The sequence below is a fragment of the Mytilus californianus genome, unplaced genomic scaffold, assembly GCF_021869535.1.
Source record: "Mytilus californianus isolate M0D057914Y unplaced genomic scaffold, xbMytCali1.0.p SCAF_2, whole genome shotgun sequence".
Lineage (NCBI taxonomy): Eukaryota > Metazoa > Mollusca > Bivalvia > Mytilida > Mytilidae > Mytilus > Mytilus californianus.
The window spans coordinates 125,687,457-125,702,904 of NW_026262668.1; the positions used below are offsets into that span (position 1 = coordinate 125,687,457).

Genomic DNA, 15,448 nt, shown 5'->3' on the forward strand with positions numbered 1-15,448 from the left:
GTTAAAATATACTTATTCACTCATTTGGTCTTTTGGAAAATGTTGTTTGTGCTGTATTTAGACCCCTCTACCAAGAAATTTGTTTTGCATGCACACGTATAAAAATTGCGGTTTTTATCCAACGCAATCATAGGTTTGAACGTTGTTTTCAATTTAGACTTGTTTATATTTTTTCGTTTGGGCTTGTATTATATTTGCCTTCGGCTTTATATGATCCGTTCATCCTATTTTGACTCTTTCAAAATTCAAGAGTCTATCCTAAATTAAGGTAAATTATATGGCCTTCCAAATACCGTTTCGATTCCTAACATCACTGAAGAGACATTAATTGTCGAAATCCGGATATGGTGTACAAATTTTTGCACCTCATGTTTGCGGTATACCATCTTTTCCGCAAGTTAATTGTTTTCTGTTTGGTAAGATTTTAATAATTAGATCTATTTTGTTACATCTTGTGATCCGTTTATTTGGCAATCGCCAATGGCAGTTTGGCAGGGTTTAAGAACATCAGTTGTTCGACCTGCTAGTCAAATGCGTTTTGTTAAAATATACTTTTTCACTCATTTGGTCTTTTGGAAAATGTTGTTTGTGCTGTATTTAGACCCCTCTACCAAGAAATTTGTTTTGCATGCACACGTATAAAAATTGCGGTTTTTATCCAACGCAATCATAGGTTTGAACGTTGTTTTCAATTTAGACTTGTTTATATTTTTTCGTTTGGGCTTGTATTATATTTGCCTTCGGCTTTATATGATCCGTTCATCCTATTTTGACTCTTTCAAAATTCAAGAGTCTATCCTAAATTAAGGTAAATTATATGGCCTTCCAAATACCGTTTCGATTCCTAACATCACTGAAGAGACATTAATTGTCGAAATCCGGATATGGTGTACAAATTTTTGCACCTCATGTTTGCGGTATACCATCTTTTCCGCAAGTTAATTGTTTTCTGTTTGGTAATAATTTAATAATTAGATCTATTTTGTTACATCTTGTGATCCGTTTATTTGGCAATCGCCAATGGCAGTTTGGCAGGGTTTAAGAACATCAGTTGTTCGACCTGCTAGTCAAATGCGTTTTGTTAAAATATACTTTTTCACTCATTTGGTCTTTTGGAAAATGTTGTTTGTGCTGTATTTAGACCCCTCTACCAAGAAATTTGTTTTGCATGCACACGTATAAAAATTGCGGTTTTTATCCAACGCAATCATAGGTTTGAACGTTGTTTTCAATTTAGACTTGTATATATATATATATATATATATGATTGTTTTTCAACCAAAATTTAAGTTTATATAAATAAGAAGATGTGGTATGAGTGCCAATGAGACAACTCTCCATCCAAGTCACAATGTATAAAAATTTAACAATTACAGATCAAAGTACGGTCTTCAACATGGAGCCTTGGCTCACACCGAACAGCATATATATATATGTAGTTAGTTTTTGGTTGAGAAGTAATTCTTGATTTTATCTATTAATGCATGGTAGCTGTTGTGGTATTTATGAAGGATGAACTACAACACAGAGTTAATCCATGCTAACTGAGGTATTGGGTTCATTATCATCGTCAAAAGTCTAAAAACGTAAATTGATTTTATCAAAAAGATCCTAAATTGAAATGCAGAATCTACATTTTTAACTTGCTTTTTGTTGCAAATGTGATAATATTTGCTATGGTTTTTCGTTTATACAATGACATAGTTATCAAATGCAGCTAATGTTACAACAGTTTTAGAAGAAATAAAAAATAACACGAGGAAATGTGGTTAAGTTGAGCTTTGATTGAGGATCCTGTCGATCAGAGGAGTTTTTTTTTATTGTAATTCGTCTACCTTCTGACTCTCGTTAGCTATATTTCTTAAGAATTCGCATGAGATACATTCGGGAGGGATTTTGTATGTTCCTTGTTATAATTTCCGGATAAATAGAATGTTTTTAAAACCGCTGTTAATCGTTATAATACTCATGATAAGTATATAAATAAGAAAAAAAAAACTGTACCGTGTACTTTAATTCAAATATATATACGTACTTTTTTCAGGTATACACGATCTGCAACAAGAATCATTACTTGCAAATTCCAACACTTCACCCTAAAATATTCAACAGGTTATCTGATTAAACTCTTAAAATGGTTGGTTATGAGATAAGTTATTCATTTCTCATTCGAAACTTTTGCAAGATATAAAAAAACAAGAAATACCAGATGCTATATATAAGGTATAAGAATATTTAAGCTTAACAAAAACCAACTATTTAACTTAAAAAGAAAGAGTCACTGTAACAGCTACTTCAAATTCCCTACAATGCACGATATTACTGTTATAATCCTTCACCTCAATCGTTTGCTTCGTTTAGAAAACATAACCAATGATTATTCGACCATTCAAACGATGTATTTAAGTAGTCATGCATATCATATGAATGTACAAGCTCTAATGATTGATTGACTGGTGTTTATCCGCCTCAACACTAAAACAAGCTCTAACGATTGATTGCTTGGTGTTTGCGTTACGCCGCCTCAACAATAAAACAAGCTCTAATGATTGATTGACTAGTGTTTGCGTTACGCCGCCTCAACACTTAAACAAGCTCTAACGATTGATTGACTGGTGTTTGCGTTACGGCCCTTCAAAACTAAAACAAGCTCTAATGATTGATTGATTAGTGTTTGCGTTACGGCCCCTCAACACCAAACAAGCTCTAACGATTGATTGATTAGTGTTTGCGTTACGGCCCCTCAAAACTAAAACAAGCTCTAACGATTGATTGACTGGTGTTTGCGTTACGGCCCCTCAAAACTAAAACAAATTCTAATGATTGATTGACTAGTGTTTGCGTTACAGCCCCTCAAAAACTAAAACAAGCTCTGACGATTGATTGACTGGTGTTTGCGTTACGGCCACTCAAAACTAAAACAAGCTCTAATGATTGATTGATTAATGTTTGCGTTACGGCCCCTCAAAACTAAAACAAGCTCTAATGATTGATTGACTGGTGTTTGCGTTACGGCTCCTCAAAACTAAAACAAGCTCTAACGATTGATTGACTGGTGTTTGCGTTACGGCCCCTCAAAACTAAAACAAGCTCTAAGGATTGATTGATTAGTATTTGCGTTACGGCCCCTCAAATCTAAAACAGGCTCTAACAATTGATTGACTGGTGTTTGCGTTACGACCCCTCAAAACTAAAACAAGCTCTAATGATTGATTGACTAGTATTTGCGTTACGGCCCCTCAAAACTAAAACAAGCTCTAACGATTGATTGACTGGTGTTTGCGTTAAGGCCCCTCAAAACTAAAATAAGCTCTAAGGATTGATTGACTGGTGTTTGCGTTACGGCCCCTCAACTACAAATAAGCTCTAACGATTGATTGACTGGTGTTTGCGTTACGGCCCCTCAAAACTTAAACAAGCTCTAACGATTGATTGACTGGTGTTTGTGTTACGGCCCCTCAAAACTAAAATAAGCTCAAACGGATTGATTGACTGGTGTTTGCGTTACGGCCCCTCAATACTAAAACAAGCTCTAACGATTGATTGACTGGTGTTTGCGTTACGGCCCCTCAACACTAAAACAAGCTCTAACGATTGATTGCTTGGTGTTTGCGTTACGGCCCCTCAACACTAAAACAAGCTCTAACGATTGATTGCTTGGTGTTTGCGTTACGCCGCCTCAACAATAAAACAAGCTCTAATGATTTATTGACTGGTGTTTGCGTAACGCCGCCTCAACACTTAAACAAGCTCTATCGATTGATTGACTGGTGTTTGCGTTACGGCCCCTCAACACCAAACAAGCTCTAACGATTGATTGATTAGTGTTTGCGTAACGGCCCCTCAAAAATAAAACAAGCTCTAACGATTGATTGACTGGTGTTTGCGTTACGGCCCCTCAAAACTAAAACAAACCCTAATGATTGATTGACTAGTGTTTGCGTTACGGCCCCTCAAAACTAAAACAAGCTCTAACGATTGATTGACTGGTGTTTGCGTTAAGGCCCCTCAAAACTAAAATAAGCTCCAAGGATTGATTGACTGGTGTTTGCGTTACGGCCCCTCAACACCAAATAAGCTCTAACGATTGATTGATTGGTGTTTGCGTTACGGCCCCTCAATACTAAAACAAGCTCTAACGATTGATTGACTGGTGTTTGCGTTACGGCCCCTCAAAACTAAAACAAGCTCTAACGATTGATTGATTAGTGTTTGCGTTACAGCCCCTCAAAACTAAAACAAGCTCTAACGATTGATTGACTGGTGTTTGCGTTACGGCCCCTCAAAACTTAAACAAACTCTAATGATTGATTGACTAGTGTTTGCGTTACGGCCCCTCAAAACTTAAACAAGCTCTAATGATTGATTGATTAGTGTTTGCGTTACAGCCCCTCAAAACTAAAACAAGCTCTAACGATTGATTGACTGGTGTTTGCGTTACGGCCCCTCAAAACTAAAACAAAATCTAACGATTGATTGACTGGTGTTTGCGTTACGGCCCCTCAAAACTAAAACAAGCTCTAATGATTGATTGACTAGTGTTTGCGTTAGGGCCCCTCAAAACCAAAACAAGCTCTAACGATTGATTGACTGGTGTATGCGTTACGGCCCCTCAAAACTAAAACAAGCTCTAACGATTGATTGACTGGTGTTTGCGTTACGGCTCCTGAAAACTAAAATAAGCTCAAACGGATTGATTGACTAGTGTTTGCGTTTCGGCCCCTCAACACCAAATAAGCTCTAAGGATTGATTGACTGGTGTTTGCGTTACAGCCCCTCAAAACTAAAACAAGCCTTAACGATTGTTTGACTGGTGTTTGCGTTACGGCCCCTCAACACCAAATAAGCTCTAACGATTGATTGACTGGTGTTTGCGTTACGGCCCCTCAACACCAAATAAGCTCTTAGGATTAATTGACTGGTGTTTGCGTTACACCGCCTGAACAATAAAACAAGCTCTAACGATTGATTGACTGGTGTTTGCGTTATGCCGCCTTAACACTTAAACAAACTCAAACGATTGATTGACTGGTGTTTGCGTTACGGCCCCTCAAAACTAAAACAAGCTCTAATGATTTATTGACTGGTTTGCGTTACGGCCCCTCAACACCAAAACAAGCTCTAATGATTGATTGACTGGTGTTTGCGTTACGGCCCCTCAAAACTAAAATAAGCTATAAGGATTGATTGACTGGTGTTTGCGTTACGGCCCCTCAATATTAAAACAAGCTCCAATGAATATTAATGCAGTACGTACCGGTAGACATCCTGTAGGCTCATTACACATTGGAGCACAAGTAACTTCACCATTTACACATTCGCACTTTTCGCATTGACTTTCAAACAAAGCACCAGGCTGAAAATGAAAAAAAAACATTTAAAGAAGAAGAAAAACACTTGACACCTAGGTTGCAAGAAAAGAAGACAAAAAAGTCAGTAGATACATGTACATTTATCGCTTTAGATCCCTCTCAATTTTTGAAATTAATTACAGTTTTATGGATTGTGAAGGCAGGATAATTTCGTGTCTCATTATTTTCACTTTCACCGTTCAGAGTTCAGAGCTCTAAATGGGATTTGTATTTCATTGCAGTATGCTATAGTGAGTAATAAATAACGGCCGAGTTTGGCAACTATCACACTATATGTCTTGACCGTTTGCATTTACATTGAATTATAAACTGAAGCATGGGGTTGGTCGATTAATGTTTGAAACTTTAACACATTAGAACTTGTAACTAAATTCAACATACCATGTATTCTTGGCCACCAAATTGACATTTAGCACATTCCTCGTAAGTAACGCATTCACCCTGTTCATTCCGGAAGTAATTATCTGCACAGATACATCCTTCATGATTACAGTTAGTATCAATTTCTACAGGACTAGTTAAGTTGGCGCAATATTTTTCTGCACAAGTTGAAAACGTACTCCACATTTCGTTTTTCTTATCACATTCTGAAAATTATACCAAGAACCTTTGAAGTGCAAAGGATAGACAATAAAACTTGCAAAAACGTTTTTTGTTTTGTTAACACACAACATCTCCTAAGTACTGTGAAATAGAGGTTAGCTCACGAAACGATACACCACGATTAAAAAAATTTCTTAAGATACATATTATTAACCTTGACTTTATAGACATCGTTCTAATCATTCAAAGATGGAATAGACATAAAAAGTTTGATGGACAGATATAAAGGATCTTTTTAATTGAAAAATTGTTGTCACAAAACCACTGATTTGGGTAGGTGCAATCAATTTTTGGGATTGAATATACATTCTCATAAATTGGATAAAAAATGTATGGAAAGATAAAATAATACTCTACTTAAAGATAAAATATCGGTCTAATAAATTCTTTAATTTACATCTCATCCCAGAGCAATAATGCTGCTTTAAAAAAAACCTAAAATAGGAAATAAGTCAACTGTGAAGGAGAAAGTCAAGTACACCTTTTAAATTCGGATGTGTTTGAGAATACGAGTTTCTCCTTAAAACACAAAACAAAACTCGGGGATATCTCCTTGCTACATTTCTGTTGTGTTTTCGGGATAAATGTTGATTAAGTAACCTTCAAAATTCACATTATGAAAAAACCCCGATAAAACGAAATTAATAGGCCAAGTGAATTACCTGCGTTATGGCGTTTAAAGTGTATGATTATTTGTCTTTTCTTGATGAAATACATTGTAACCCATGATAGTAAATTTCTATTAAAAGTAAAGTTCACTACTTAGTTGTAAAAGTATTTTCTTATTAGATATATTTCCTCTTACATTTCCGCCAACTGCCCTGACAGACTAACAATCTTCAAAATGACATTTTTCGAAAAAAAAATATACATTGTTTTCCTGTTTGAATGGTTTTACACTAGTCATTTTTGGGGCCCTTTATAGCTTGCTGTTCGGTGTGAGCTAAGGCTCCGTGTTGAAGGCCGTACTTTGACCTATAATGGTTTACTTTTACAAATTGTGACTTGGATGGAGCGTTGTCTCATTGGCACGCATACCACATCTTCTTATATCTATTGTAGGTTATATGCTTGTTATTGAAATTTTTTAATATGCCCTCTCCAAAATATTTTACCAATACTTTTGTATTTTATTTACCTTTCACAATTCGCATTGCCAACAAATAATAACTTTAAGTAGCATAACGGCATGTACATAAATCAAATGATGTTGATGATAAAGAAGGAGTTGCATTTGTATTATTCAGATAGGATAGGATTATGCGATGCTAATTTACGATTTGTAGGACTCTCATGACACTGCGTCATCGGTACAATGGCTATCCTTTTATATTTATGATAAAAACATAGGTAGACAATTCTACAGACGTAAGAAGAAGGTATGAACACATACTAGTATTGAAAAGGAATTGAAATTGCAACTCCTATGGTCTGTCGTCTTTAACTAAATTTACAGTAGAGTGTCAGAAATGGGATGTATATATTTTGCTTTACTAAATGAACAAACTCTCACATAATTGTGAACATTGTAGGTCAGATCATAGATGTAATACCCATTACATCTATGGTCAGATAAAGATTAATATTTATACGAGAAAATAGTTATAATAATTACCACATGGTGGAAGTTGACATTCTTCAATGAGGACGTGTTCTTGTGGACATTCTTCCCCACCACTTTGTAAGGTGCCCAGAACTTGCCTTGATCCTTTGCCACAACCTTGTTCATTATCACTTTCACACATGTTATTTGGTGAATAAGTGTATACACATGTACCTGAAAAATATTTCCAGGAGACTTTTTATATAAGCAAATATTGTAGTTTTAATACAATTATAATTGTTCTACCTAAACGTTAACTATTATTAGTTAATGTTTGATAAATGTAACAAGAATCTGTACTAAAGGGTTAAGATTATTCTTTAAGGCTCTATTTAAAATGAAAAAAACATGCATAGAAGTTCTCGTCGACGATTTGACATTGGAGTATTATGCTCTGTCCTTTTCAATTGCTCTTCAACTTCATACTTTATTTGGCCTTTTAAACATTTTTGCTTCGAGCATCACTGATGTATCTTTTGTAGAAGAAACGCATCTGGCGTACAAAATTTAAAAAAAAAAAACGGTTACTTGTAAACAATTACTTAAATCACAATTTGTTTCTTGTATACAGAAAATGTCCTGGCGCTAGTTTCACAAAGCTGTCTTAGGACTAAGACATGTCTTAGGATGGTCTTACGACATATCTTAGTCCTCAGTGGGTTTCACAAAGTGGTCCTAACTTAGGACATCTCTTAAAGTTGGTCATAAAGTTAGGACTACATGAGAGGTGTCTTATGATGGTCTTAGGATAGTCATAAGTTTATATATATAAATTACACTTATTTTTTATATTAATTTTGCAAATTATGTTATTATCATTTGATTATCTAATCTCGCTTTCCTGCTCGTTACTAAATCTTTATAGGTTGACGGATTATCAACAATGAACATTCGATGTATTTTTTATCAAGAATGCACGATTTTATTCTTTAACCTTATTATAACCGATACAGTGAAAACTTGAATTCAACTCACTTGTACAAAATCAAATGATCATCAATTTATTCTTGTTTTTTTTCTCAAATTTGTATTTGAATGTTTATATGTATATTAGTGTATTATTAATAGATTATTTATATAAATTACTCTAATGTTTTATATTAATTTTACAAATTATCTAATTCTGGAATATTAATCAATACGTTTAGTAATTAATACATTTACATGAATTTTTCCATAAATCCATGTTAATATTTAAAAATTTAAAGAACTTGCGACAGGTTTAGGATATCTTTGCTAAGATCATCCTAAGACAGCTTCGAGGCGAGGTCTGAGATACGTCCTAGGATAGTCATAAGAGGATCATAAGACATGTCCTAAGATATATCTTATGACAGGTCTTAGGATAGCTTCGTGAAACCGACCCCTGCTCTATAAGACAATTCATAAATTCCTCATCTTGGAATTTATTGTAACCCTTACTTGTAAATCCATTTATATTCCAGCTGGATATCCGTACACAACTCCAAATGTATGTAATTATTTTCTAATTCATTATGTGTGTACAGGTATCGAGCCATGACGAATGGATTACATTTACTACACTTGAAAAAAATATAAATAAATTACTAAATCACTTTCTCAGTTGACACTGCGAACTTTAAATTGAGATTGAGAAATAGTACTTTGAATATGAAAATATAATAAATAATTAGGTACACTTACAATTATCAGTTGGACATACACGGTTTTCTGTAAGCTCTATAGATGGACACATTGTAGAATTGAATGAAGACAGGAACTTTCGTGATCTTATTCGTTCTTCTCCAGGACTGCAACTACTTAGACAGTCTGACCAATCACTCCAATCGCCAACAGAACAACCTTATTAAATATCAATAGATCAAATTATAGCTTGTATATGAAAAATCAGTTTTACTCATCATAATTGAAAAGAAGAATCTGATTATGTCGATTTTGTTAAATTATTTTTTATCTCAGGTTGAGGTAGAAAAATACTCGAAAGTGTGAGTTCGGCAATATATGCACTTTCTTTAGAGTAAACAAGTACCACATTTATAAATGGATAACTTGTGAATATATATATATATAAAAAATATCTTGAAATTATAGGCTTTTTTTAGTTGTGTTTGTGACTTTTTATAAATGAGATGAATATAGCATATAGTTACAATGCAGTTCACACAATCCAAATCCTTCAGTATTAATAAAAGATATGGGATAAATGTCAATGAGACAGCAAACCAAACGACATACATACAAACACACCTAGAGGTACATACAGTGTTCAACAATAGACAGGTGTGCATGTATTGTCGCCAACAAAGCTTACAGTTTACATTTAAGGTAACAAACTAATACTTTTGTGACGAATTACATCGCTATTTCTTTGTTTATTAGCTTATTTTTTTACATTTTAAGTTACCTTACTACATCAAAATAAAAATACAAAAATTCATTATAGTAAATTCAATTTTCGGGTAATTTTTTTACATGAAATTAAATGTTGGTGGAATGTGTTAAAGAGTATATTGGCATTCATGCATACAGAATGTGATTTTAAAACATGGAATTCATTCATACAGAATGTGACTTAAAGACTTGTTGAAGAAAACTGTTTGAAAAGTAAAAGTTTTAAGTTGTTTTTTCGATTGTCAAATGAATCTTATTGAAGTCTTCACATTATAAGCTGTAGACGACTTATTTTCTGATCTGAAGTAATTACCAACATAGAAAATATATAAGAAATGTGATTGGATATTTGAATAGACTTGGAATAGAAAGAAAACACCGACTTTGAGTAAATATCGAAAATTTTCAATATTTATCTTTTAAAATAATGACACAAAAAAGGCTATGTTTGCGGCATATGTAAAATTAATGTGTAATTGCTGCATCTGAGTTACAGTATAGATAACCATATTGGATTGTTGTATCTTTGCAGATAACCTTAATTTAATTGATTTAACACATACACTGTACCGCTTTCCGCCTTTTCAAAAATTTTTGTTGAAGAAATAATATAAGAGTTCAGAGAACTTGGTCAACAATTCATTCCCAAGAGTACTTGAATAAACTGCCGTATTTCATACATGTAACACCACTAAAGTAAAAGAAAATAACTACATATGGGCATTTTGTCTTTAACTTCTCAGTAGCCTGATCAAAGACAATTTATTTTTTGTTGCATTGATTTCTGCAGAATAGAAATGTATATTCAAGAACTTCTCACTAGTAAGCGATGACAATAAAACCAAATTTATGGTAGAAAGTCAATATAAAATATCCTGTATGAACTTACACAGAATTTGAATGTACATTTGGAAAAAAAACCATTGAGAAACTGTTTTGTTCAGTTACATGCATTGTATTTTATTCTTTTTAATTTGATCTAGCTTTAGATAGGTTTCAATTCTTTTGTAGAATAGGTGAGAAGATATGTTCGTATTGCTTTGCCGGTTATTGCATGCTAACTTAATAAGATAGTTACATGGGATATCCTGGTTACAAGTTTCATATTCCTGGTTTTCTCCGCCACAGACAGCTCCATCACACAAGGGCAATGGGTCATTACATTGTCTTGTTCTTGTCCTTTGGCCACCATTGCAAGACATTGAACATTGTGTCCATGGTGTCCAATCTGACCAATTGCCATCAACTTAAATCAAAATATAATTACAATAATAAAATAGTGTTTTGTATTATATTACACATTTTCATGAGTGTTCCAACTGAAGTAAGTAATACCCATTTTAAAAAAAGATATCAACTTTTATTTATGCATTTTAAGCAATTTAATTTAAATTGAAGTGTAAATGATTGAGTCAAATGATTTACAGATGTTTTTGTTTGAAAAGGTTTCTATGTTCAAAACTCATTTATAACATCATTAATTGCTTGATTTATTTCAGTGACTGGGCGTGACATAATCGGTTCACTAAGAATAGAACAGTCCAGTTATATACAGATGTTTCTACCACTAAGTGACCACCGTCATCATGTTGACTCTCCTGTCAATGTTTGGTGTGCGCTTGTATACTTAACAAGTCCAAATAATTTATGATGAAGAGAAAAATGAAATTTGTGCTGTACATAACATTTATACATAAAAAACATGGGACTTGAAATGAAATGAGTATGCAGTAGTCTCTTGAACGAGTCAAGACTTTCTTCAGAGGTCACCGTGGCAGGTAAGGTGTTCCAATCTCTTATCGTTTTTGGGTAGAAGGACTCTTTCCTGATACTGGTGTTGCAAGATAGTATTTGGAAAGAGTGAACGTTGGTATGTCTTGATAATCTGTCTTATGGTATAAGCTTGTCACAAGCATCGATCTTAACTTTCTCATTTGAAATTTTATAAAGGAGCGTTAGCTTAGCGTTCTTTCTCCTCTCCTCTAGTGTTGGCCATTTTAGATGTTGTAGCATGGTTTGAACTGATGATGTATGTTATGGTAATTCCAAGATATCTTGCTGATGATACATGTTCAAATGTTGATTTCAATGTTTTGGGATAAACTTATCAAAGAAGTGTCCAGTTAAATATATAAACACTAGATATGTATTTCAAAGTAAATAGTATGATACAGTCGTTAGTTTTCTTGTAAAACGGCACTGCCGTAGGAACTGGGTGCAAGCGGATAACGAGGCACTAACAGAGGTTTTAAAACGTGTCAAAAACACTGCCATATTGTTTAACAAATCACGATAAATATTCGTCTCAAAATTTAAAAGGTTTTAAAGAGAATGCAATATCCAAAAATTCAAAACACGTAAGCTATATAGTACATACAAATGTTTATAAATTTTACACTATTTTATTCGTCCCATATCATACAATCACTTCTTTTGTATTGCTGTTTGATGACACTGATAGGCGATTGGAAATCAGTAATATTGATTATAACGCAATCATCCTTATCACAAACGATTGCAAATTAAAAGGTTAACTCCGCCCGATCAGTGGAAAACAATTGATAATACTAGATATCAAATGTTTTCTCTTTCTTGTTGAGAATGTAATCAGTAGCTATTACAATAATCTGGAACAGGCAATGAACCTGACAGAAATAAAACTCAGTTTACATTCATATCCTTACCATTAGTGTCCGGATCTTTCAAACATTGAGCTCCTTCCTTGTAACAGTAACTGTAGAAAATAAGCATATCGTGTTTTAAAATCAGACTTTTATTTTTCTTTCATTATAACTTTGTACCATATGCTTAACTTATCAAAATTATTACGCAACTTAGCATGCATGATATACCAAATATGATTTGTGCTGCAAAATTATTTCAGTTACTCTTTTCTTATAATTTGTTTTTATTTGCATGGAAATTAATGAGACATGTCAAGATTTTCGCGAATAATTTGCCAAGAAGAAAGAAGAAAATCATATTTTTTGGGATGTAAAAAATATTTGGCACAGTAACATTTTGTGACTTCATGTGTTGAAATTATTTTTTTGATTAAACAAATTTGAATTTTATAACCCAAAAAATTAGAATATTAACAATAAATAAATGTTGAATTCTGAACTGGGCAAATGAAAACACCAATCAATTAATTTGATGTGATCTATGAATTTCAAAATATCATGCATGTCATGACTTTTAGCTATGCGTTTTGTATCGTACAGATTGAAACCAATACAATATAAAAATAGTACAAGAGAATGGACTCGTTAAAAACTTTTATGATTCATTCAAAGTCAGAAAAACATCAATATATACTAGAAACTAACATGTTAGAATAATGCAATCTTAGCTTCACTGGTTCAGTATTACTATATTGACAAATTACGTTAAGGCTAATTATTCATTTTACATATAAAGTTGACTTTCCCATTAAATACCAGTCATGTGAGTTTTTTTTGTGTGTGTAGTCCCTAGACCAGAAACCTTTAGGAGATGATTTAGATAAATATATTTTTCTATCAAAATGATAGTTACACTACTTTAAGAATGTATTTACCATTTAATACATCCTCCATTCTGGACACGTACAAGATCTCCGACACCATAGGACGCACCATCAACTTCACAGACATGACATTCTGTTGTATTTTTAGGTGCACAGCTATCCGTTTCTACAGAATTACCACACAGTTCAGATTCCCCAACAATTAAATCTCTATAAATAATTAGAATTCAATGAATACACTTAGCAAATCTAAGATTGAGATTTTACTCCTTATATATAAATCATCTTTAACTCACCTAGAAAACAGGCGTTTTCACAATTTTGATTATATCGCTGTTACAAAATTGTAGTTATTGCGTTCACAAAGTATTGTCAAATCACACAAAAAGCTTGTCAAGAGAAGACCAGAGGCTATAACTCTGCAACAGCGCTATCAAAAATAGAAAAATAAAAGCGAATTTGGTAAGTTTTTAATGGTTAATACCAAATATTAAAATTTCTAAGCTTTATATGGATAAAAAAGCTCACAAACAAAAACTGGAGCTCACCACCCAGTTTCCAACGATGTGGATGAACTTCATATATGGGCTTACTTATGGGGACATATTGTTTTATTCCTTCCAATAAGTACACAAACAGTGACCAAAAAGGTGAAACTGAAAACAATGAAATTGGTGTATGCAGTCTTAAGTTTCAGGATGTCTTGTTGTATTACAGCCCTCTCTGTCGTTCTTCACTGAAAGGATCAATAACACCATTTAATTTGACAACTGTGCCATCTTAATTTTCACAAAATGAGGTAGAATTGTTTGGCCTTTGTTTTGACAAATGAGCTATTGAAAGCAAGCAAGACGATGAGGGACAATTCTTTTTATAATACTCAAGCTTCAGTCATCATGACGGTTGCTGAATAAGCAGAAATTTACACACCAAGATTAAAAAAATCATAATTGTTTTTACATACAAGTCTGCTCATGTTGTAATTGATATTCATAATTACTTCAAGGTATATTGAATTCTAACCTGTATCTTCTCTTTACCCCTGACTCGCAATTGCTATCACATTCTCCCCAGCTGGTCCATTCTTTCCATTCACAACCTGCAATGTTTCATTCAAATTAAATAGACATGTTTGTCTCATCCTGATTAATGAATAAGTACACTATAATGCAGGGTTTTATTTGCGCTGTATTTTATAGTTAAAAAGATAATTCGTTACAGCCAAGGTTATTGGAGATTTTAACAAGGGTAGCACTATTTGTAACGAACGTTAGCGAGTGGTAAACATTTTTGAAATAATGCATTACCGGTGTTAAAATCAAACCATGACTTACTTCGATCATAATTGGAAAACTAGAAAACGTTTGCGTCCAAAGCGGTTTCATAAGACACGTTAGAAAAAAATCGTTATGTTTTATAGGAAAACTTCCTAAAAAACAAACCGTTTCATGATTTTAAATTGTAAAAATACCAACAACAGCTGTAGCTGTAAAAGAGGTTTATGCGCACGGAAAAATATTTTGTGCCTGTACTAGTACTAAGTGAGGCTATCTGGACCATTTGGTGATCATTGGATGTTGCCTTTTGTATATCTTTTTTTATTTATAGGAGTCATGTGTTGAAGATTGTACTGTGTGGTATTTTTGGCGATTCTTGTTATTATTTTATATGTATTTTACATAAAGAAAGAAATGTCCAATATGATTTCCAGCTTCGTAACAAATACACACGAACATAAATTTGTTTACAGCTATTGACGAAAATATTCAGCATTTGATATTGTTATTTGCTTTCTTTTTTTAGAAAGTCAGTAGAATATATTTACTATAACGTATGTTTTTCTAATTTAGAATATAAAAATACAGAGATATTGAAAAACAAATCAAAACAGTAACCAAGACAAATAAGAGGTATCTTTTCTTGACATAGGTATGAACACATCATTAGGAGCTTCAATGCTCGCTCTTGTTTTATATCCAACAACATACC

The 15,448-nt window shown here is 33.3% G+C and overlaps 1 protein-coding gene across 1 annotated transcript in view; it reads right to left on the reverse strand.

Annotated features, from left to right (window-relative positions):
* Positions 1-14,493: 14,493 nt before the first annotated feature.
* The window catches only part of LOC127727801 (mucin-2-like), a 116,419-nt gene continuing 115,464 nt past the window's right edge, over positions 14,494-15,448 (reverse strand). Inside the window, exon 46 of the mRNA XM_052234917.1 lies at positions 14,494-14,558. The gene's annotated coding sequence lies outside the window, so the exon portion shown is untranslated. The remainder of the gene's footprint in view (positions 14,559-15,448) is intronic.